Source organism: Gymnogyps californianus, chromosome 6 (genome assembly GCF_018139145.2).
Source record: "Gymnogyps californianus isolate 813 chromosome 6, ASM1813914v2, whole genome shotgun sequence".
NCBI classification, from domain to species: Eukaryota; Metazoa; Chordata; class Aves; order Accipitriformes; family Cathartidae; genus Gymnogyps; species Gymnogyps californianus.
The window spans coordinates 28,662,915-28,688,291 of record NC_059476.1 but is presented as its reverse complement, the minus strand read 5'-3'; the positions used below and the strand labels follow the sequence as shown (position 1 = coordinate 28,688,291).

The 25,377-nt window shown below is 40.8% G+C and overlaps 1 long non-coding RNA gene across 1 annotated transcript; it reads right to left on the bottom strand.

The window, feature by feature from the left end:
- Positions 1–5,872: 5,872 nt before the first annotated feature.
- LOC127017546 (uncharacterized) lies at positions 5,873–20,148 on the bottom strand. Its single transcript, XR_007766615.1, has 4 exons — positions 19,949–20,148; positions 15,184–15,278; positions 10,966–11,023; positions 5,873–5,943 (listed from the first exon to the last, which is right to left on the bottom strand). It is a non-coding gene; the product is annotated as an uncharacterized LOC127017546 (long non-coding RNA).
- Positions 20,149–25,377: the final 5,229 nt, after the last annotated feature.

The following is a 25,377-nucleotide window of genomic DNA, read 5'->3' as shown; positions in this document are numbered from 1 at the left end:
GCACAGTTGGTTTCTAAAGTCTGTCTTTGATCTGGATGCACGAGTTCAGTCAGGACTTGTTGTAAATTGTAACCATTCAAAATAAAACATTAACAGTAACCCTAGCAGCATGAAAATGCACGGTAAGAATCGATCCCATACAGTGCTTAAATGAATATCAGAAATAACACATTCATCAGTAGTTTCATATCACAGTCAATAAAATAAAAAAAAGTTTGAATAATCTGTATTCAAGAGCACATTTGTTGAAGTAGCATCTCTATTATTTCCATGTACAAGCAGGTTTCCCTTCCAATTTTACAAAATGTGCATAGTGTAATGCTTACAAACTTTATTTTATTCACTGAAAATAGAGTATCTCTTCAAAAGTATTCCCTTTAATAACGAAAATTACTTTCCAGACAAGACAATCCTACCAAGTCTTTCCCACAAGCACTCTTTTCTGCACTTAACTGCAACAAGGTCCTTCTATCAATGAGCTTTCAGAAATGAATCAAAACTCCAGTGCCAAACAGCCATGCAGCACAGCGTGCAAGTAAACACCCTGAAGCCCTACAACTGACAAGATGTAAAATTTTGAAAAATACAAGTGCACGCTCCATAATAAAAACCTGCATTTCTTTTAATGGATATTGATGAAAGAGACAGAAGTCTTAATTTGAGAAGAAACATGCCTTTTATTTTCTCTGTTTCTAGGCTGCTGCATGTTAATACCAGTGCCTGCAGGAGACTCACGCATTGCTTATGGCGTGAAAGCAGCAAGGCTGCAGCCTTTCTGCTTCAGAACAAACAGTCCAGTGTGCTCTTTGAAGCCCGCCAATACAAAAGAACCAGATCTAATCCTTTCAACTAACAGCACGCTCACCAGATTGATTAATCCAGCTCACTTGGTAAAATGTAATCTCGTTTTAAGTTAGAGAAAACCTTTGAGTTAGTTGTGAGCACATGTTTTAAGAACTACTGCAGTTTTAAGCTTTCCAAAACCCCACAGTTAGATAAACCAAAGATGTACCAACAGGAGGCGAGGGCAAGGGTATCACTGCATGTTAACTTTGGGTGGGAATCCTCTATGATGAGGTCTTGCCGAGGTGAGAGAGATTCCTTCACGACACCTGGCAAGAGCACAACATAGTTACTATTGAAGAATCTCTGGCTTTCTCCTCGGATGGAGCCCACTGAAGTTTCACCGCATTCCTTCTCCTGCCAGGGGACCGCAGCATCACACGTAAGATAGCTCTGTTTCTAAACTGGAACTCTACGCACGCAGGGATTTTGCTAATACCTCCAAGACATAACGACTCATCTTACCCCTGTTATCAAGTCAGCTTTTATTACATAAATAGGAATTAGTGTCACACATCTAAACAATGTGAAACAGTGCTTCTCCATCAAGACACTCACACGACATTGCTAATATGCTAGACTTCTTGAAATAACTATGAATACAATTACCCTAAAGTGTGATCCTAAACATATACAACTTTTCTTCCCCATAGTTTTAGTAAAAATTAAGGGGAATCAAGTATTAAGCCTCACCAGTCAAAGCTGAGAGCATAAACAAAATTAATATTTGCAATTATAAGTATAAGCAAGCAGTATAAAAAAAGTCTACTTGGCAGTCTATCCTACTCAAATAAATTAACTCCTATAATATTCCTCCAAGCTATGGACAGATCCAAGAGTTAACAATTTATGGTCACATTTAATAATAAAAAGTCTTTCAAACTGATTTCCAACTGCTTAGGTCTGACACTTAAAGAAGGGTTTAGATATCTATCTCGAGTGGGGAGAACACACAGAGACAACTCCCTTTCCCACCCGTGACTTTCAGAGTGAAATTCATGTAAAGTTATACAACTAAAAGTAAAATCAAATGATGGTCCAACTGAAAGGGAAACAATGAAAAAAAAACCAAACCAAAACAAAAAAACCCCAAAAAACCCCAACATATGAGAAAGCAGCTCGGGAGTTCCAAACACCAGTTAGTTCAGTACGTACGATATTCTGGGGCATCGCAGCATGAACAGGAGTAAGTTCATCTGTCCAGCTTAAACAGAAATCACTGAAAATCATTTTCAAGCAAATGCATGTGACTTATTTTGGCTAATGAAAACATACCCCTCAAATTGAAAAACTTCAGTAAATTACATTTCTCCTAATTCTGCCAAAAACATTAAAGAAAATGGATTTGCCAAAGATAAAAGCAAAGTAGGCATGATAGATCATCCATTAGCAATACAAGTACGGCTAATTCTTCCCGACAGTGAAATGGCTTGGGATACAACCCATTCTATTTTTTTGTAATAAGTGTTTAGAGGTAGTATATCCCACATATTTTATTCCCAGACATCCTAGGTTTGAGTACCAGTGAGTTTTTATGAAGATGAGGCCTTAACAATAATGTACTAGGAAGAGAAAGAACACGGGCAACTTGAAGTATTTTAGCATGCTAAAGAAAAAATGAAATAAAATAGAGGCTTTATAATCTCTACAAGTTACAGAGAGTAGTTTAAGATGGTGTGAACTAATACAATTAAATTGACGCAATGACGAGAAGGAATAAGTTGCACATTTTACAGAGAATCACAAGTACAGAATTAACATTGCACTTTACTCTGTTATACCAACTAGTGAACTACTGGGCTGGTTTGGGGTCTGCATTTTTCATAAATGCATTTTTGGTGTGCAAGGTTGTACCGCATTCTCTAGCGAACAACAACTTTGATTTATTCATGTAAACATCAGAAATGCATTGGCAAACAAAGCCATATGGAAGAAAGAGAGATATAACAGATTTTCTGTTTGCTTTAGAAACTGGACATCTGCTGATAGCATCATCTAAGTTACGATCCAATAACTTTTCATATTTTGGTCATTTGCATTTATTGATCCAAACCCCATTTAATTTGATGATGCAAAAAGCTCTGGGAGGGGGACAACAGGGAAGGAATAATATTTTAGAAACTTAAAATAGGAATACGCTCGAATCTTGTTCCCTTTCACATCATAAATTTAAAGAACAAGGAAACTCACATCTGTTCTAACTTAGCCTTAGAGCTTAAAAAGCAAAGAAAAAGTATTGGGTTTATTTATATCTCGTTTGTATTTTGGGAAAGATTTTAGGAGCCGGACCCAGCCACCGGTGGCATCGATCACCTAAGCCCCGCAAACTTCCCGCGGGGCCGGGCTCGGCGGTACTTACCCCCGCAGAGGAGGAGAAAGCCCGCCGTCCACCCCGCGGAGGGCATCTTCCCCCGCCTCAGCACTCCTGCGGCCCCGCCTCGGCCGCCGGCGCTCCGGGCAGCACCGGGCGGGCTGCGGGCCGGTCCCCGCGGGCTCTCAGTCGGGCCGGCCCATGGCCCGGGCCGGCGGGCCGCGACGGGACGCACCAAGCCGGGCAGGGACGGGACGGACCGCGCCGGGATGCCTCGCCGCCGGCTCCTTCCGTCGGTCCTCCCGGGTCCCGCCCCGCTGCCACCGGCCGGGAAAAAGCGCCCTTGTCCCCTCAGCGGTGCCGGCGCCTCTCGGGCTCTGCGGGGAGAAGCCCGAGTCACAGGCGAAGCCCCGCTCCGCCGCGCCTGCCGCCGAGCCCCCCGCGCTGCCCGGGCGGCGGCACCGCCCGGCTCGGGCCAGCCCCCGGTCCCTCCTCCGCGCCCGGACGAGGCCGCTGGTCCGCGCTACCCGGGCCGCTCGGGGCCGCCCCGCACTTGCCGCCCCGCCCGGCGGGCAGCCCCCGCCCCGCCCCGCCCGCGGAGCCGCCGCGGAGGGGAGCGGAGGGGGCGCGGCGGCGGCTCCGCCCCGAGCATCCCCGCGGGCAAGGTGCGGGGGGCCGGGGCGGCTCGGAGCGGCGGCGCGGGGCCGCCCCCCGCCGCGTCCCGCTGCACCGGCCCGCGTCCCCCGGCCCCCGCGGGGAGGAGCGGGGCGCGGGCGGGAGGAGGAGGAGGCGGCGGCGGCTGGGGCCGAAGGAAGACACGCGAGCCGCGCAAACACACCAGGTGCGAGACAAAGCAGGGACAGGCGCTGCGGCACCAGGATGTATCCGAGTGGCCGCCTCCCCCCCCCCCCCCCCCAAACACATTAAACGTGTTGAATAATTAATCCTTGGGAGAGGAGACAATTTTTGCTTGATGGTAGGAGGATGCTGTAAGAGATGAGCTCTACCTGGCAGGCAACCAAAGTAACCCGGAACGCAAGCATCCCGCTTAGCGGCGAAACGCCACTTTTAAACCGCAAGCGGGAAAAAAAAAAAAAAAAAAGGAAATAAAAAATAACCTAACCAAGCCAAACCAAAAATACGCTTTAACAACAGGTCGGGCTCGCTGAGAAAAGCGGTCCGAAAAAGCCGCCGCTAACAAACACCGCCCAGAGCATTTGGTGCGCCGCTGCCGGACCTGCCTCCGCCCGGCAAACCCCCGCCGCAGCACCGGCGCTTGCCCTCGCCTTGCCGCGGTCCCCGGCTGCGGCAGCCGTGCCGGACCCCGCCGGGAAGCCCCGGGATGGGGCGGGCACAGCCCCGCAACGCCCGCCGCCACCGCGCCCGCGCAGGCTCCGCGCTCCCCAGCGCCAGGCGGCGGCCCCCTCCCGCCCGCCCGGGCCACATCGACCTCTCGGCTGAAGGAAAACCCTGCCCCTTTCCCTTCACCTCTCCTCCCAGGTCATCTTCAACCTGCTGGGGAAATATCCCCCCCGCCCCCCCCAACGCTGATATTGCCTCGACACAGCCGCGCTGCTCGAGAGATCTGGACGTCAGGATTCAGCCACAGATCGGCAGCTACAAGCCCTGAGCTTTCCCAGCCTCCCCACTTCGAAACGCCTAAGCAAGAGCAAGGGGACACACAGGCAGTAGAACGATACTCAGTGCAATTTCACCTAGCGAGAACTGCTACAGATTACTTAAATGGAAATCAAATAGGAAATTCTCTTTCTAGCCTAGTAAGGACTCTGCTTAAAATACCCAACGCTGTAAGAGGCAAAATACAAGAAATTACCCTACAGAACCGATAAAAGAACTGTTTTCACTTTTCTGTTAGATCTCCATCAAGCATTCCCATGGGCTTCTTCAGGCTTGGGAAAACCATAAGCCAAGTGCAAGCACCTAAAGGGGTAATAATGAATTTGAGATGGACACTAGTGACCACCATAAATAAGTTGCATTTGAAGCTGCCTGACAGATAGTGTAAATTAAACTTTTGAATACTTACTCACCTGCACAAGTGTTTGTGGGGCTTTCACAAATGCCTGAAAGGGGGAACTGAGAAACCTATTTGGGATGTCTCCATAAACCAAGGGAAAGGCTATAGCAAAGAAAGCAACGTATAAAACATTAACATTAAATCAATGCTTTGTGGAGAAATGTCTTACGTTAAGCTGAGCTTTATCTTAAATCATATTTAAAAGCTTGCACAGTATACAAATCAATATTGATGCCATCTAAAATACACCACTATCATCTGCACTGATAAATGCCAGTTTCCATCCAGGACAAAGTGACTTCTTGGAAGAATTTCAAGGACTTCCAATCTCTTCTGGCATCTCAGCAACTGAAACCAAAGCTGTACTCTTCTGCCAACTTCAGGCTCTGCTCCAGCGCATTAAAACTGGTTTTAGATGCCATCGTGTTCGTCATACAAGAAGCAGAAATAAGGTCACCAGAATAATTTTTTCATTTGATTTCCAAGCTTTTAAGTTAAGCAGATTTATATATTTTCAGAGGATCATAGCTTACGCACAGCACACATGGGAAAAAGTTGCCAACATGGATGAGAAAAGGACTAAATACTAGTGTCTTCGGTGTTCCAGCTACTGTGATCATCACTCTAATGTTAATGTAGTCACCATCCTTCCTGGAGCCGTTCTCCTTTATGGTCTCCAGTACACTGCAAGCCTTCATCAAGGAAAAGTGATGGTATATTGAGGAAACGTACTTCACCCAGGAAACATAGCCTACCATACGGAAGACAAAAATAACTTAACTGCAACATCTCATGAAACTCTGCAAAAGCCTATCAAAACGGAGGTATTTTCAATTTTCATTCAGAATTCAAACTTCAGGGGGAAAAACCGAAACCTTTCCGGCTCAGCCGTAAAGAGGCCCAACACAGACTGTGAAGCATCTGCCCTTGAGTTAGAGGAATATAAGCCTACAACCACCTCCTCCTTCCAACAGCTAACTTCTGCTCCAATATGCATAAAATACACATTCATGTCATTCACTTGGTTTCTTTGTCTGAAGGCCTTTCGAAAACTGAATGAAATCAGTGCTAGTAAATGGGGAATAAAAAGCTAGGTGTCCTTAACTCTCCAGACAAGCTCAAGCTTCATAGTGACATCTCCTATCACTCTCCTAGCAAAAATACTTTGGAAATAAATTGATGCTTTCCTGCAGGCTGGTACAATTGTGAAACTATGGCTCATGCTCTTTTTTTTTTTTCCCCTGCATTGAGTCATTCATTTGGCACAGCACACTGAGCTATTAAATTATTGTATTTTTTTCTTTTATAAAGGCACCCTGAGATGTCTTGATATGATAATGCTTCCTGAAACTGATGCTAATTGATAACTGTTTCTTGGTTTCATCAGAAGCCTTAGATCATGCTCGTTTAGCATCAGGGCAGGACACTTGAGGACTTTCCGTGTTTTCCAAACATTCACACATCAACACCAAAATATTTTCATAAATAAAACTCCTCCTAGAACACTTTGTTTGAAATCCAATTCTTGATCAGTTCAGGACTGAAACACTTTTTTCCCCATGCTACGATGTTGGTTGTTGTAGACTCTCAGAGTCTGAAGTACTATTGCTGATCATGTTAGGAAAAAATGATTTTAAAATGATAAAAATTGCTTATTAACACTTCACACTACTTTGTGATCAAACCGTCAAGTCTTTCATACAGTTACAACTAGGATGGCACTGAACAGATATTCTTCCTGAGGTAGATCTAATGGTAAAAGGACAGATCAAATTTTGACCCTGACAACGACAAAGAGTTTATCTGCATGGCATACTTAATTCAAGTTGTCATATACGTGTTTTTCCACAATCCCTGGGCTTTATTTTCTTATCCTTCCGTCTATTCCTTTCTTCTCCACTTGTTACGTACAGCTAACATTTAAACAGTGCAGTATCCACATCATCTATTTAATTTTTGTCCATTTCAGATCACTGAAAGAGCTAAAAGCAGTTTGTTTTCCTAGAATACTCATCCAAAAGTGCTATGAAATGATCAGAAACTCTCGTTCCCATAAGAAAGCAGCAAACCTATGCTAAGGGATGTCTCCATCACAGCACCTGGAGAAGGGAACCAAGATGGTATTTCTTTCACATCAGGAAAAAATAAGTCTTTCTTGTGGAGAAAGAATGCTACCAACTGTCCTGACCGCAAGAAGTTTAAGCAAGGGCTCAGTGTTGTCCAATACAGAGATTTCATGGTAAAACCAGGATTCTTGTGAAAACAGTGACAAGGGACTGGCGTAAGTGAAGATGCTGTGTGAGGGAAAGCAGAACAGCCTATCATGAGCCTGGGCTAGACCAGGAAGAACCAAAATCCTTTGGCAACCTGACAAAGCTATCCCTCCTGTGAGCTGGCTGCCACAGTGACGGCCCTCATCAGACCCCACTGCTGCTTCTTGGCAATAAGATTGTAAGTTCCTCCAACAAAGGGTAGTTTGTGTCACTGTAAGTATAATATAGAGCTTTTGAAAACACATTAATCCGCAACAATGCCCGATTTCTGGCCATAGGATTGTTTCTCTGAAAGCATAAACTTAACTATCAAAACCATCATGAAATCATAAATCATAGCCATCTGTTTTCTAGGGCAAAACAGACCTCAATGTCTGACGCCATCAGAAGTCACTAATAAAATAGTTCTCAAAACATTGATTTATCTGAAATTTTCACCTGCTTAACTTTCTTGCTGCAGGTTTGTGTGAAGTGCAGGATGACGATGCTAGAATGTTTCTATGCAAAGAGGAAACAAGTTCTCCCAATACTTGGGAACAATGGGTGTTTTCTTGTTTCATTTCCACTAAGAAGCTCATGTTGTCTTGCACCTGTCTGGTTACTTTAGCCCTCAAAACTGACAGAAAATTATAGCTCAGTTTTCATATCATTGTTCTAAGGATAGTCCTGGGAGCGCCATGAATGCTACCTGTTATATCAATTAAAAGGCATATGGAGTGAGTGTTCACCGTGATGCACACTGACACTCAACTGTTGTACTTTCAGTAGCATGCGTTTCAAAACTCAGAGTCAAATCCAGATCTGCATTTTGTATACTATTGTGGACCAGCAGGATTACAGGACTGTGATTAAAACAGGTTGTAAACCTCCCGCTGCGACAAAGTGCACTGTCCCATGCAAGAGAGCCCGCAACGTCGTAAGGCTGATGTGCACATTGCAGGGCATTCAGCAGAGCTGCCCTGGCAGCTGCCACTCCATCGCCGCAGGAATATCCCCCGGCTGGTATCAGGGACAGCAACAGGGCTGATGGCTCATGATTATCTCATTTGCACAGACAATCCTTTTTGCCTGGAACCATACTATAACATAATCCCAACAGTTGTAACCCACAGGCACCTTGGTATTGAGGTTCAACGTTTATTCCATTACTCAAGAGGCACTAATCTCTCTGAGGTATTAACAAATATTAGTATGATAAATCTCTCCACATCAGTATGAGCAGTAAAGTTCTTCTGAACTTTGAAGACTAGATTTTTCTAGCTTTTAAACAAACATTTCGAATCTGCCTGGAAACATTATGGACACGCACAAGCACATTCACACATCTCCCATCAGAATTTGAATGGTAGGGGGTAGATATTTTTCCAGAAGTTACAGTACAACTAGTTAGAGAAATATATTGAAACTGGCAGCTGATAAATTAAAAACAGCTAACAAAATATAAAACATCCTTTGTTAACTCTTCTCCAGGTCTGTTTCCAGTAGATAATGTGCTACTATGATCATAACTATAAAAAGGTTATTTTCATCTTTGTTTCTTAGAATTTGGTGTCAAATATAGTGGCCCACCTGAGAGATGTGAAAGCTCAATTCCCTACTTACTCATAAAGAACTTACAGCCCAGATTATGGCCAAGGCAAGCTTCCTGCTCACTGCCCAGCTAAAGCACCCCTACAGCGACCTGGGGGAGGCAAATGTGTTAGAGAATGATTCTGTTCAACGTGCAGTCAGATCTACCCACCATGTTTTACAACTCACCAAAACCATTTCTGAACTATGTAGATGACCCTAAAAAATACTCCATTACCAACTCTAATAAAAATAGTAACAGCCAGATAAAGCTGGGATACTTTCTAAATGCCCAGTAAATATTCGTGAACCTCAGCTTTCATTTTATTTCTTCCTTAAATAGCACTCTTGGATACAGAGAACTGGAAAACGTGACCACAGCATACCTAGAGGTTTCAAACCTGAAGAGCCAATCTAAGGAGTTTCAAAAATGATAATTTTAAAAATAAATAATAATGTAGAGAAGCTAACTCAAAATATACACATGCTTGGGGTTCAATATGAAATGTAATCCAGTTGGACTGACAAAATCGTATCTTCCTTGAGCAGTATAAAATCTGAGTCACTTTAAGTTCAACAACTAAGCTCTGAAATCTTTTCAGCTTTTCCTTTGCCACATTGCTACTGGGAAGAGGCCTCACTCTCCTTGCACAGACTTCTCTGTGGGGGGGAGCTAAGAGAGACTTTCCAGACATGCTACTCTTCCTGCAACCTACAGTAAGGTTCGGTACATGCCATAGTGCCACTGGCAACATCACCCACAATCACAGATGGAGTTCTGCCACAGTCAGCAGTCTTCAGTTCGAACAGGATACCATGGTGGGAACCAGGTGGTTGGAAAAGCATGGTAGCTGCTGACTCACCACCTTACGGAGTTCCCACACAGATCAAACAAAATCCATGACAGAGCTTCTACAGAGCCCAGGGCCAAGGGTGCTAGGCATGAACTCTCAAATCATTCTGTCTTCCACAAAAGAAGCCAGCAGCAGCAGAAGGGCTAGACCCTGCTACTCCTATGTATGATCTAGTATCAGAAGAAAAAATTAAAATTAAAAAAAAAAAAGCGTATCTTCTATATCTTCTTTGTAACACAACAGCTTTATGGTAAAAGCAGGTAAGAGCCTTGGTGGTCATAAACTTTCATAGGTTCAGAATAGAGCTACAATAACTTATATGACTGGGGGATTTGCCCAAATACCATAAGAAACAGTGATCTGATAGTTTTCAGTCTCCTAAATCATCAGGTCAAATTCTGCCAGGGAAGAGCTGACAAAATCATGACTATTATTCAGTTATGAACATAAGCATGAAGGCACACTAAAGTTAATGAAGAGAAGATCACATTCAATGGAATAACAATTAATTTTGTCACTATAGGAATTAGTATAAAAATATCAGATTCAGGACTTACAAGGGACTTCACCTCTAAGTTAACCTGTATTGGGTTAAATGATCTACATAATCTGATTTACTTTCAGCACCATACGTTACTAAATTGTAATCATTAGAAACCACGAAATATGATCCTAGGCTAATTCAAGAGATCTGGATTCATACTAAAATGTATCTTTAAATATATGGTATCATGGTCATAAAAGAAAGCACTCAGATAGTCAGGTCACACATCTTCATTCGCGCCATGGTTTATAGAGGCACGTTTGCCCCCGCATTCTATCGATCTAACAGGATGTGTTTTTCTATTACACATGCACACAGTCTCTACATTTAAAGAACATTACATTAAAAATGAAATCAAGAGCTTGCCTGTGAGGAAATGTGAGAAGGGAGATTGCCCCATACATTTTTTATTTGCTCATTAATATGCCTTCTAAGTCTCATTCAGGAACAGCTAGAAGTCAGTGTCAGAACTAGCGCCGGAACTTGTAAATTCCTGGGGTCCAATCCAAAGATTTAACCTCAAAATAACATACCTGAGACTAACAGAGGACTCTGCTTTGTTCTTGCTGTGCATTGAGTAAGGGCAGAGTCCTGTAAATGCAAGAATATACAATTACATATACTCTAACAAATACTCTGCACAGAGGGGGCAAACTCTTAAACTTTGTTCCTATTTTGAGTGCTTAATACTATAACACTGTCCTTGAATGTAAGTTTTTCCAGTATGTCATTTCCTAAAACCTTTTTTAAAATCAAAATTTCAGGATTGCATCATATGGAGCCACACTGATTGCTGCATAAGTTACCACAAGAGTTTAAATGGCTGAAAACAACCATTTCAAAGGAAAATAGCAGTCTGGTGGACCAGTTACTGTAGTTAGGCATGATATATTATAAATATACAAGATGCCAAGCATATTAGTATAACCTGGTTTTCCTTAAAAACAAAACCCAAAACAACAACCACCACCAGAAAACAAACAAAAAAGTGCCATGATTTATGTCTGCCCCTTAACTTCAGGATTTGATCACAATTTGAGCTTAAAAAAAGGCTAGAAAGTTCTCAAAATCATCATGACCAATAAAAGGAGAAACGGATGCTAAGTCATGGCCAGCCCAGTAGAGATTCACCCTGAGACAAGAGGTCCCTGACCGTCTAACATCCTTCACAGCCCTAAGGCTCTGTAGAGCAGAGAACACATTACAGACAAATGGACCACTACTCTGGGATTTTAGCAGAAAGTCTTCAGAAAGTGCTGGGTGTGCAAGTTCCTCTAGTCAGAGGCTTAACACACAGGCAGATGTGGGTTGATTTTCAAGGGCATGGGAAAAACCCAGTCCTCTCTTCCCTTAGGTCCCTGTTCAAAATGTCAGGTCATGATACGTTTTCAACGTATATACTGAAAGAGCATTTCCTACCATTTCTTTTAGAAAAGACACACTTACCTATATATAAGTGCAAGATACTAAGTTGTATTTTGGGGAGAGGAGACAGGGTCTCTGTCGCAGTTACCCACTACCTAGCACAACAAGGCTCTGACTGCGGTTTCTCTAGTACAAACAGCAACAACAGCACAAGATAACTTTAAACTAGACTCTGCCTGTAATCCACATATTATAAAAATATTATAAAATGATAAGTATTCTTTGTCTTGGTGTTGCAGATCAAATCACCAAGGATAGTTTCATATTTATTCTTCCTGTTTTCAGATAAAAGAAAATATTTCTGTTTTGGTGAAATTACACCTACCTTTATGCACATGCATAGAAATAATATAAGCTCTTAGAAGTTCATTCTACTATTCCTTTGTGTCTTGACTTCCATGAACTTAAAGAGTAGGAATCAGAGCCCAGGGGAGAAAGACAAGAGGAACTTTAAACGCCTAAAGCAGATAACCAAAAGTAGGTTACCATCATATATTTAATTTATGCATATTACAAGAGGAGATGACAGTCATATATATGTCTCCTATTATCAATGGCTAGGCAGCTTCTCTTTTAGGTTAGCACAGTCAGTTCAGCTACTTAAAGTCTATTTCTGTTTGTTTGGGCTGTGGACCATCCTGTATTTTAGCTCAGAGAAATTTGTCTTGCTTGGAATTTCTCTGAGCAGCATATATGAAGGAAACAGTTTCTTGTTTCTAACTTGCAACTACATGGTAACTCAGAGCAATTCAACACAGCTGTTTCAGTTTTGTTAGCAGATACAGCAACATTCAACTAAAACTAAGAGCTCAGTGAATACAAGCAAGGCCACAGAGGCGTTGTTTGATGAGGGGCAATAGTTACGGAGCAGGTACACCGCTCGTTCATTGGAAGAGAAAATTTTGGAGTGTTAGCTATTGTCCCTTAGACTCTGACAAACAAAATTAATGAGATATGATCTGAAATTATCTTTTTTTCCATTACACTTACTACACTGGAACATTACTCAGTTAACACCTGGGAGAAACTGGTTTGACTGATCTAGGCAACAGAAATCAGATAAATCAGGTAAATCAATTCTCTATCAACTTGCAATCAACGTTTTCACAGCTTCAATATTTCTAAGTTAAACCAGACCTTTTCAGCCCTCCTATAATACATCTCATGTAAACTAGGCACAGCTGGTCTCTTCACCAATAAATCAGCTGTTGAAGGAGTAACAAAATATATACAACTAAGGCACAGAGAGGACAAAAGATTGTGATTGAAAGAGAAACCGTGCAGTGAACCTAAGAAGTCAATTTAGAGAGTCTTGACATGTTTCATCAACATGTACCAAGGAAGTGTTCCCATGGGGAAGGTGGTTTTGTCTTAATTTTTTTATATTGGTTCCTCAGCAAATGCTTTGCATAAGGCATCTCTGAATGAAAGGGATGACTTGTTTATAAAAAAGCTGCAATCCCTTAAACTACTGATGATGGAGACTGTAAGAAATGAAATCCTAGAGCAGAGAGTTGTAGGGACGTTGACATACAGGATGTTGACTTCTGCAGCCAGGGAATGCAGTCCCCTGTCACACTGGCAGGCTGCTTCTCCGGACGGTGCCCCAAGTTGCAGTGGGGCCACAGAAGCAGCTGGAAGTGATAAGGACTCCCTGTATAATACAGTTTGACTCCCTATATAATAGTAACTATTTCTATATTATTTTGGAGAGAATTTTAATTGCCCTCTGCTGACCACAATCCCAGGTCTATTGGGACAATATTGTAGAGGTGTTGTCCTTGTGTTTTTCAAGGAGTGCTGTATGTCTACATTGACAAAGATGCTTAATGTCGAAACAAATTAAAATAAAAATTATATATTGATGGCACACAAAAAAATTACCTGTCTGAAATAAAGCATATCTTTCGATGCCACTGGCCAGAAAACACAGAAAAGCACTGGCTAAGCGCACCTGAGACTGGCTTGATAGAGACTTCTAAGAAGCTAGATGGGAAACCGCCTTTGGTGACTCTACCGTTATTTTATGTGCCTAACACAATAATTCTTAATGAGATTCCACAGATAAGAGGGCATGAAGTTAAGAAGTTTGCACTGAAGTACAACGTTAGACATTAAGCTGACAGTCCTCAATACCTACCGTCTAAGAGGCTAGTAGGAAACAGTGTCAGAATAATAAGATATTCACAAGAAAGGGCTGTAGATTAAGACTCTTTAACCTTGTTAACTACACTAAGGTAACACTGGTTGTCACCTGCTGACATTTTGTTCAGCAGAAAACTGAAAACAAGAATGCCTGCTCTGTCAGAACTGATTTCCAAGTTACTGGGGACTTGAAGAAGTTTAAATAGACAGGAAATGACAACAGGCTTTAGCCCAAACCAACTGGAACCACACTATCAGAGCATGAAGTTCATAATATTCAGTGCTGATGAGGTTTCTGTTTAATAGCTTCTTCTAAGCTATTAAACAAAAACCCCAAATCACAACCCAGACGACATCTTCCATCTTGGATTTCAAGGCTTTAACATCACCTAACAGTGTCCCACAGAACCTGAATTTGTTGATGTTAACTTAGGAGTCTTGCTCTAGAATATGAATCAAACTATTTGCTGGATGTTTTCAAAGTTATTTTGCTCTGTGCATTCATTGTGAATCCAATCCAGTCTTTCTAAATACCTCCTGAAATGCCGTTGTACCTGGGTCAGCAACATGTCTATCCCTTCAAACTTCCTGTGATTACCCATGAGATAGAATGCCTGAGAATAGTTTTCCTTCCAGGAAATGCTTGAAATAAGACTGACGTTTCTAATGATTATTGCCATAAGAAACCTGCAGTGACTTCATAAAGATGATTCAGAGCTCAGCTTAGGCAGGGTGACTTCATGTCGCTACAAAATCCTACATGAATAGGAATTCAAAATATCTCCACTGTGCGATCACACTAAAAATTTGTCCTCTGAACTTTTCTTTTTTGTACTTCCAGCTTCCTCCATGAACTTTGAGTTACTCTTTCTGCTTGTCTACATCTTATTGTACTTCTCTATATAATTTCTGTCTCCGTTAGATGAGTCTTCTACTAACAACTGTTCAAGTACTTCTCTGAAGACTGTATACTACAGACACAAGGCCACTAAGGCTAACATGAGGCACAGTGAAGGGACCTGAAGTAAGGACATGCATCGTTGTAAAATGGAGCAGTGAATGCCATCCATCAGGACACCCTCAGGCAGGACAAGCTCAGTCCTTGTCCATGTCCTGTCCAACAGCCACCTTCCTAGCACCCATGTTGAGTAAAACATCAGGATTGAGTTAAGGCTTCTTACCTGTATAGGGCCCACCAGGATCAGCTTCTTGATGAAGTTAGGGTCCCAGGTCCAAGTTGTCTCCTAGACTTTGGTACTGGGTGGCTGCAAACCACCTGCAAGTCACAGAGCAACGACAAAGAGGCTCAGAGCCTGCTGGCAGAGACCACAAGAGTGGCCTTCTTGCTCCAAGCTGCTCAGCAAGCCTGGGAAAGTGGTTTTGCTGCCACCCCTGACCCAGTACAAATTGGCAAGCAGCTCACATATGGCTCACATCAGCCTGCAATCTACATAGTCAGCATCTAAAGCTAGCCCCAGCTGTTAGAGCCTGCAGCGTTTGGGACAGGAATGATTATCGAGTTTAAAGGCAAAGGGAAGAGAGTCAGGAAATTTCTTTCCCAAACAGGATGTTTCACCTGTTCAAATGTTTATCCCCCAGCACAGCATGGAGACCTTGACTCCACAGCTAGGAGTAGAAGGGCTTCATCGGCTGCACTGGGCTCCAGTGAATAAAACCAGTGAGTTTGTCGCCAGCCAGCTGAGACTCAGAGCCTGGCTGAGGCAGCTGTGCTGCGTCTCCACTGCGCGAGTGGACATGCTCTGAAATACTGGATCTGGCAGTGACAGTTTTCCCTTTTGCACATCATCTGCTTCACTGCTCTTGCATAAGGGTGATCTAAAGCTTAGCAAATGCTTGTAGCTGGAAATATTACACATGCAGAGTAATTACAGTAATACTCTTCATTTGCAGAAAGCAGATCATTCATTAGCTACCCAAAATAGCTGAATGGCTCGAGAAACTACAGCTAACAATAGGCATTTAAACGACCAGGTAGCAAAGAAAAGAGCTACTGTGCCTTAGCAGGGGTGGAGTATTTCTCATTTACATAGTTGCTGTGGCAAAAACATTACTACTACTTCCTATCTAGATGACAGAAAAAGAGCTCACTACAAGTATTACAACAACGTATTTTGCTTTTGTTGCTACTATGCAAAAAAGTTTATAATTTATCTTTCTGTAATACAAATACAATATTGTTCATGGAAATAACTCACATGTCCATTGCTTTTAGTGTTGTATGAACATTAACCACATGCTCTGTGTTCTCAGAATTATATTTCCCATCTTGAAAAGGATTCAGTGAAAAACACATTTACTATTAGAGACCACAAAGGTGGACTGCGATATAAAGTGAATTGCTCAGAGTCAGTAGCATAGCTGGGAACAGAGCTCAGAGTCAGCATCTACAGATCTGCTCAGTGGACCACAGTATTTGGCGGACAGGAGGAGACAAAGGAAAGTTTCACCTGACTGCTGGAAGTTGGTGGGGAGCCCCAGGTAAGCTTTGCTGTGTACATTCCTCATTCCCTGTGACTTACAGTCCTCAAAAAGCACCCTCTACTTGACATGATTGAAAAGCAGTTATCAGGCTGCTTCATCCTGAGTCAGTTTGATGTTTTCTCCTTAAGCCTGTCCCTTGAAAATTATAAAGATGTAATTCATTTTGATGCTGCAGGGGTTAGTCAGATTGCTAGGCCTGTGGATGAACTGACGATAATCTTTGGAAGACTTCAATCACATTACTGCATTAATGTCCTGGGTCACTAGTCTAATAAAATGCATGTCTCAAGACAGAAACAAGTAAGCATGAACATTTTCTCAATCAAGAGAAACAGTCAACGTGGTCAGTGACAGACACTGGAACATAAAATAAAAAGGTATGCAATGCTAGAACAGTATAAGCCACTGAGATGAAGAAAAATAAAATTGAATCCTGGTCCATATGCCAGGAGAAATTGCTTTGCTTATCGGATTTACTTAGACTCTGTTTCATTCAAGGCTCACACTTTAAAGCCTAGCATCCAAAAGTCCTACAACCCTACATGTAGTACAGCTCAGTCCATTCCCCCAGAAGACTTAGTTTAACAGCTTACTTTCTAAGTATGCATTTAGATTGCTAATAGTAATGGCAGCTTAACTGCTCCATGCAAAATGGGTTGTTGCTCTTTCTGTATTTGCAGGCAGTCTGCAAACTCGTTTCTGGGATATATAAAACATATTTGCCACACCATAGATACACCACAGGATATAATGACATACATGTGTGGAGAATCAGGATCTTATGAGCCAAATCAATGTCATCACTTGTTTACTGTGATGGGTCCTGCTAGCTGCAGCAAAGCCTGCCTCAGATTTATGATGAGCAAATTCACATGTACGTAACTACCCACGATGACACAGTTTCCCTATTCAAAGCAGAGAGAACATTTGTGTGTGCATATATATAACTGTGTTTGAGTTGAGGTGCTAAGAAAACTGTAAATAAGTGTTAGGTTTATTATTTAGTAAATATAAGAGTGTCTACAGATGATGATGCAATCAGTGTTATTACAGAGCATAGGAGAAGTGTTATAATATTAACCCCTATCTCTTTCATCATTACAAAAAAGCTGATTTGTGGCAAATGGCAATAGATTTCAAAAAAATATGTGTGGACCCTCACAACTATTTCACGGAGCCTCCAAATAATTTTTATCAGACTAACGCTGATCAGTAGTACCTTTAATATCTTTTTTTCCTGACAGATGTCAGTATTCCTTCCCCTCTGCACTCTTTTACTCCTTCACTCCCTCAGAAATTATAAGAACCCTCTGCATTTTGCTTATAAAGTATTTAGTTCAAATGAAAAATGACCTCATAATAAAGGAAGTGTTAGCCAGATCAAAAAAATCAATTAATCAGTGAGGATTTTTACTTAGTCAATCATGTAACTAATTAAAACCATTGATTGATAACAGACAACACTGCAACAAAGTTATCTTACTCCTAACCCAGCAAAATGATCTGCCTGCTGCACATATAGATAGCATGGGATGACCTGCTTACAGATAAGTCTGCAACTGCTGACCAATCTATTTTTACTTCGTGGTAGTATTTCCCCAGCTCAGCAGTTCTGACAGATCACAGCTTTGAGTCTGAGACATTTGTGAACCATCTCTTTGTTAGTCACAAATAGCAAAGTGCACATCGATAAATCACACCCTTTGTCTCTTTCTTTTCCCTCCCCCACACAATTGCTGCTTTTTCTTGTCAAACCAACCCAGGCTGAACGCTCCTGAATCATCTCTATTAACCTGTAAGAAATTCTGAAGAACAGATCCTATGTAATAGAAAATGACCTCAAATAATTAACATTTTTGAAGTGGTTTTTATCTGAATTTTGTCCAAGGTACATAAATCATCATTCATCTTTCCTCTTCCTGGCAGTGCACTTAGACATAGCAAGTCTTAAAATGATGACATCACCATCCCATGATCCTTCATTATAAGTAATTAAAGCAGTAATACGGCTCTCCTCATGCACTAGTCATCAAGCAGACTTACTCATATGAAATCTCAGGCATAGTGCACCTGAGGTGAATCAAGAGAGCACAGAACTCAATGTTTTTGGTGAACTGTTGGTACTTTTGTGTGAATTTATTGCTGCTGAGAGAGTAGTGCATGTTAACATACAGGGAGACTAAATTCTGCTATTAATTCATGAGACAGGCACCGCAGAGCTAATATTAGGTTTCCTATCCACATACAGTATCAAGGCCTTGACAAGGAAGGAAGGAAGGAAAGAAGGATTTAGTTTAGTCTGTGCCTCTTCAGGTTTTGGCCTTTCTCATAAACACACTGGCAAAGCTATCAACATTAATGTCTGGATAATACGTTCAGTGACAGTACCCAACAGGAACTGTGTTAGACACTCAAACACCTTTCTGCAAAGACTAATGATGATGAAAACTTTCTTATGCTGCTCAACAAGCTTTGGTCTAAAATCAGTAAGCTAGATCAGCTACCCAATAGCAGCATATCCATCTAACAATGTAGTCATTACAGGTTTTTAATCTGCTATTGCATGAATTCCAGATTATTATTTTTACTCAGTACAAAGTTTACAAATATGTACTACTATATTCTACATAGCAAACAATAAAGCACTTGTTTTCCACGAGCAATTGCAACACAATGCATCACATTATATTTTAATTCACATCCCACTTGGTGATCTCATCAACGTATTTCTCTTTAACAACGACTCCAAAACATGGTCTGATTTGGGGGACTCCTTGAAAATCCCCGTTTCAGCCTTAGTTGCTTCCATATCTACAACAGTTTATAGTCCCACTGCCACAGCCGTATTCATACTACAGACTGTTCTGTGTATCTCTTTTTTCTGTCCCATTCTGGATTCCACTGTCCTGGCATCTTCAACACTATTTATGCTACTGAGCTTAGTTAGCTGACTATCATGTTTAGACCAAAAATTTCTTGCAAGTAGACCAACCTGCATTGACATTTACAATAAACATGATAGATATGCAAGAAAAAAAAGGCATCTAGGAAAGGAGAAGAATACTGTCAAAGAACTGTTCTTTATCTGTTGTTTTGCTTGTGACAAACAAATTCTGGATTACAATTAAATATTTTTATTGCTTCCGTAATTTACTAGATTAAATGATGCTCAGTATCCAAGAAATCTTGGAGGACTGGCTATTCAGAACCTGATAATCTAGAACAACATCTTGATTTCTTTAGCTGTGGTGATTCAAACTACCTGCACACCTGCCCCACACCTACTTTTATCTTTCAAGCCTATCTCCTGCCTCTACCCATCCTGAGTCCACACGATGGCACTACACCACACCTGTGTCAAAAACTGCCCAAACACCAGAGCTTAGAGCTCAGCATAGAAAAGAGGAGAAGCCTCGCCAAAACTAAATGTCAGTTAGAATTTACCTTGCATCGCTAAGTATAAATCTTCATTTTAACCTTCTCTCCAGCTGGGCAATGCAAATAGAAGCAAATCTGAGAGTACAGGGAGGATCCAGAGGCTATGGTCATGGTTCTGCAGGTATGATCAAACTTTGGCAAGGTCCATGGTATGCTTTTAGGAAAACCTGTTCCATTTCATCTGGAAACAATGAAAAGAAAGGAGGGGAGAAAAAAAAAAAACCAAAAAGAAAAGCAGAAACCATTCCATATGGTGAAAAATGATGAGATGCATACTGACTTTCTCATCAGTCTTTTTAGATGGGTAATGCACAATTCCTTCCACACTCATTCTTCTACAAAGGTTACACAGTCTATCCCCTGTTCCAGAGAAAGATCAGACATGACTGTCATTCCTAACTAATATTTGTCTAACTATTTCTTGAAAGAATGGAAATTCCAGAGCCTGGCTAGGCTTTCTGTTCCAATGCTTTATACCCTCAATATTAGAGGATAGAAAATGCTTTCTCTTATACCAAATGTAAATTTTCCTTGCTGCAATTTAATCTATCTTGCTCTACCAACTGTATTCCCACCTGTCTGCAGTAGACAAAAAGTGTAGTTTTCCCGTCTTTGAATCTACATTCCACTGATTAGGAGATCTGTCATTATTTTGACCTTATTTTGCAGGTAAACAAACCAGAGAAAAATTTACTACAGTATTTTAAGAGTAGAGAGAGAAGTGTTATAAGAAGAGCAAGCAAGCAAACCAACTTGTCAGCCAGTTTTCATATTTAAAAAAAAAAAACCAAACCAAAAAACCCACAAAAACCAACACACATAAAACCCCCCCAAACCCTCCTAGAAATTATCATAGGAATAATACTACCCAGAGAGATAATAGGTTATATCTAATTTAGGATTCAAGATACAATAATGGGATCTTTTAAGAGCACGTATTATTAGTCACCCTTCAGTCTCATCATCCAGTATTCAGAAAAATAGATTTCCATAGATAGTTGTATTTCACCACTACCTGCAAGAAAAGGTTGGCTAAAGAGCATTTTATATTTCTGACCAACAAGATACATGATTGGCTTTTTGCCTTGATACAAAAAAATAACTTTTCTTTCCTCCTATCATTATCACCTCTTACTCAATCCAATACAAAGGGTTGCTTAATTAGTTAATTCTTCCGTTTATTTAATCTATTTACCAAGCAACTTTTTTCATTAAAAAAATTTGGACTGCAGGTCTTAAAGCGTGATCATGTCTATAAGATCAATGTGTAATGCATATTCAAGAATGTCCTGAAGCTTATAGATAATATTTAGGGAATATATATTTCTTAATTATAATTCTAATCCATTTCCTCTCTGTGTGAAGAACATTGATAAAAAAAAGTTTGTATTTCTTTGTTTGAATGAACATTCAGTTACAATTCTGCTTTATTTGCTCAGACTGCTGACATTTCCATGGTCTTTTATTAAAGATCTGATTAACCTGCAGAAAGAGCACGATGTTTGTACAAAGCTTATGTTCTCTAAGCCTACTTCACACCCACATATTGCCTTCTGCTAGGGGAACGCTGGTAATGTCAGCATCCCCTATCATATGACAACACCTTCAGAGGACTGACCCCTCTGTCAATACAGCGTGATTTATAAAGCCAGGAACCAGAATATGAGCAACATCAGAGTGTTAAGCCTGAGCCTTTGGTCAGCCATAGCACTGCTGCTAGGCTCTGGGCATGCAGGAAATAACTGACCATGCAGCTTTGCTGACACCTTTACCTATGTTGCTGTCCACTGTGCCAGCATCCAGTTGCTGTAATAATCAACTTTCACACAGTAGGTTTGCTATTTCTAGACAAAAGTATTGGCTTAAAATAACTGAAGCCCTCTGCATGTGACTCTCTGAGATGTGCTGAGGATAGTATTGTTCCCGAGCCGATCACTCTTTCCTTGGTTTAGGAGTCTTAGAAAGTTGAAGCACTGTCTGCATGGACATGGAGAAAATGAATACAACTAAGAAAATTTACCTACATGCATTTTAAAGTAAGCTGTCAGAAAGATCTTGCATCAAATTAAAAAAACAAAACAAAACAGTGGTGCCTAAGATGTTTAATGAAACCAAATTCTTTACAGCCTCAGTATCCATTCTCCCGTTACCTGACGACTCAGGTTATGACACTCATAAACAACCAACAGATCAGCAATTCCTCTTTTATCTAAGCCAAGTGTTAAACAGTTAGAGATTCTAAATTCAAAGTCAATTTATTATCATTACACAGTACCATGAGGTCCACACTTGAGCTGCAAAATTGGTAACAGGTTATAAAATGCAAGCTATGACCCTACCAAAGTCATTATCAACTAATTTAAGGATATGACATGGTGACACTAAAGGGAAATAAAGTAATTGTGAGGGGATGTGACAGGTAGAAAGGATCCAGAGTTATGTAATTACTGAGTCAAAGACAATAGCAAACCTGAACTGATTAAGCTTTCTCTGAACAACAACTTTTCAATTTATTGATCTATTTTGCACAGGCTAAACCACCACAAATATCTCATAATTTTAAAAAATGATCACAGTCAGGAGTTTCATTTTTCTGGGCTGGCTGCATGCTGTTTGCCTTTCACTTGTGTATGATGTTTATATTATTTCCCAACTTTGTATTTTCTAGAAAAATGAAGCTGACTACACACTCAACCCCGAAGAAAAACTTGCAGATTTAAAAAAATATATACCTAGGTTTATGTTCCTCTGTGCATCTTCTCTCAGTGCTTCCTTGTATATACACAAGATTTAATATTCAGTAACTTCGCCAGGTATTCAAGGAAGGCATGGACTTGCATACCTTGTGCAAGTCTTTTCTGTGTTAAGAATCTCTGCTAAATGCACTGTTGTTTGTAGAGAAAATCTCCATGAAAATCTCTCTTATACGATGGGAATATAAACACAAAATTCTGCTTGTATATCCACGCCTACCCTTTAAGGTACACTGCAGATTCATGCTTCAGTAAACTCTGGCTTTCTTTTGACTCAGATAAATTGACGTTATGCCCCTACTCTTGCCAGATAGCTACAGGTTCCACTAAAGGGCCTGCCAAATCTGCGCAGCAAAGGCTCCACGTGACAGAAACATGAGAATTGGAGGGTGAGAAGAGATTTTCATGCATTTTCTGTCTCTCTGTACATTTCCTCTTTAAACTCCTATTATTCCCTTTTATTTCCTCTGTGTCTGTTAGCACCTCAGCTCAGCCCGCTTCCTGAGTGTTAGCAGTCCCAGGAGGCAGGAGACAGCATTTTCCAGCCAGCAAGGTACATATTGACAATCCAAATCTTCACAGTGTTCCGAGTGTGAAGATTATACACACTGAAAATAGCAGGGTAGAAGGAGGTGGTTTTTCTTTCAGGATCAGCAGGATAGCAACCTATATTACTGTGCAATTGTTTACAGACTAGTGAGTGCTGGAGTAGTTAGGGGCCAAATTTTTAAAGGTATGGTAAAAGTGTTCAACTTCCAGTGAATATGTACACCTAAAGACATTTCAAAAGCTGAATCCTAGCTTTTTAAGAGTACACAATACAAAACAAAAAGTTAGTGGAAATTACATACTATTTTTTTAAAGCATGACCCTTGAAAATGCTAGACGTAAGATATATCAGATATTAAACTAGAGCTAAACTCTATCTTAGCCAAAAGGGCATTTGCCTGTATTCAGTTTTGAGTAACATCTATATCAGACTGGCACTCATAGCCCATACAATGACCTTTTTAAAATTCATTTTTAACATTTGGTTTTATATAAGCAGGAGAAAACTTCGGCCCAGATGCTGCCTTTAAAGGAGTGCATTTGTACTACAGAAGTGAGGAAGATGGGAGGAAGCACGAGGCCGTAGTTGTTATTCAAAAGAAAACAGAGCGTCTACGTTATTTGAACGTACAAAAATCTCTCTAGGATATCAAAAGCAAGTTCTTTTCACAGAGAATTGACCTTAAAGAAAAGCTGGATGTAAACTAGGGCATCATGGTATGTTGCATACACGTGGAATTTGGGATAAAAAAGTAAGAGTTTAATGGAGTTGATTACTGAAAAGGTTTTTGTTTTTATTATGGAAAGAGCATGTGCTCCTAGTCCTGACTGGCAACTGAAAAGTATAGAAATAGCAGAGCAGCTATCACTTATGTGTAGAATAGGGCAGAATATTTTGTGGCATTTTGAAAACCCTTTTCTTGCCCAGCTGGTTTTAAATGATACCAAATACAAAGTCCTTTGGACTTTAATCATTCCAACAAAGGAGAGAAGGGTTGGAAGAGTTTAATACCTAACTCTTAATCTGGTTGCTCTCTGTTCTAAGCATGCAGGGAAATGGCTGTTTCAATCTAATAACTTTTCCATTTCTAAATTCTGCCTCTCAGCGCAACAAAAAAACAGCATTCTTCTGCTCAATCACAAAATGAAACTTTAAGAAATGCAATAGTAAATCTTGGAGGGTGAATATTAAAGCTACCTTCTTCTCTGTACAGCCAGAGCTGCAGTCAAACATGTACAAATTCTGCTGACAGTGCCTTCACGCTGGCTCCAAGTGACAGCAAGGGAAATAACGTAAGAAATATCTGTAGGCTTGTCATGTACTAATTTCCTTTTGATAATGCAAACTGTTAATCCTAACCCAGGTAAAGAGAAGAAAAGAAATTGGGTTCTTATCTTAAAGAGTCCACATTGGCCAGATGAACACTTCAAGGTCATCCAGTATCGCTATAAACAAAACAAACTCATCAGCTCTATTGTGTTGCTAAAATCTGATCTGGCTGACAACATTTTCACCAAACATAACCAATTTATTTTTGTTTTAAGTTTTAATTAAGTATTATAGATTGAAGTGAAGTAATTAATAACTTTAAAGTACACTGACCCACAGAGAGCCAATACCTCAATCAGGTGAAGCCTGGGGAAAGGAAATGCATGAAATAAAATAAAACAATTCTGTCCCCTCAGTCTCTCCTAGTAAATCAAAGAAAGGAATTTTTATATTAATTGGCAATGAGTCTATGTCTAGTCTGACTGCTGACACAGTTAGCCATAATAATAAAAAACATTTCTGTGGGAAGTGAAAATGCAGTTTGAATGTTAATAATGCCTTCATTTTCTGTCCTGATTGATTAGTTTGAATAAAATTCAAGCAGCAATGTCCCTGCTCCAATTGCTTATCTCAGGAAAATCACAGAAATCGAGTAACGTACGAGTTCGCAATGCATATAAGTGACTGTCTATATTGGGAATTCCATTTCAGAGACAGTTCTCGAAAAAACATAATGGTGATTAGGTGGGAAATCATTGCAGAACAAGTTTCAAATTCTGAGCATTTTTCCATTCCACATTGCTTACATTTATCACAGACAAAATTTGCTTAGCAAATACAGTATGGAAAAGTCTATTTAGTGC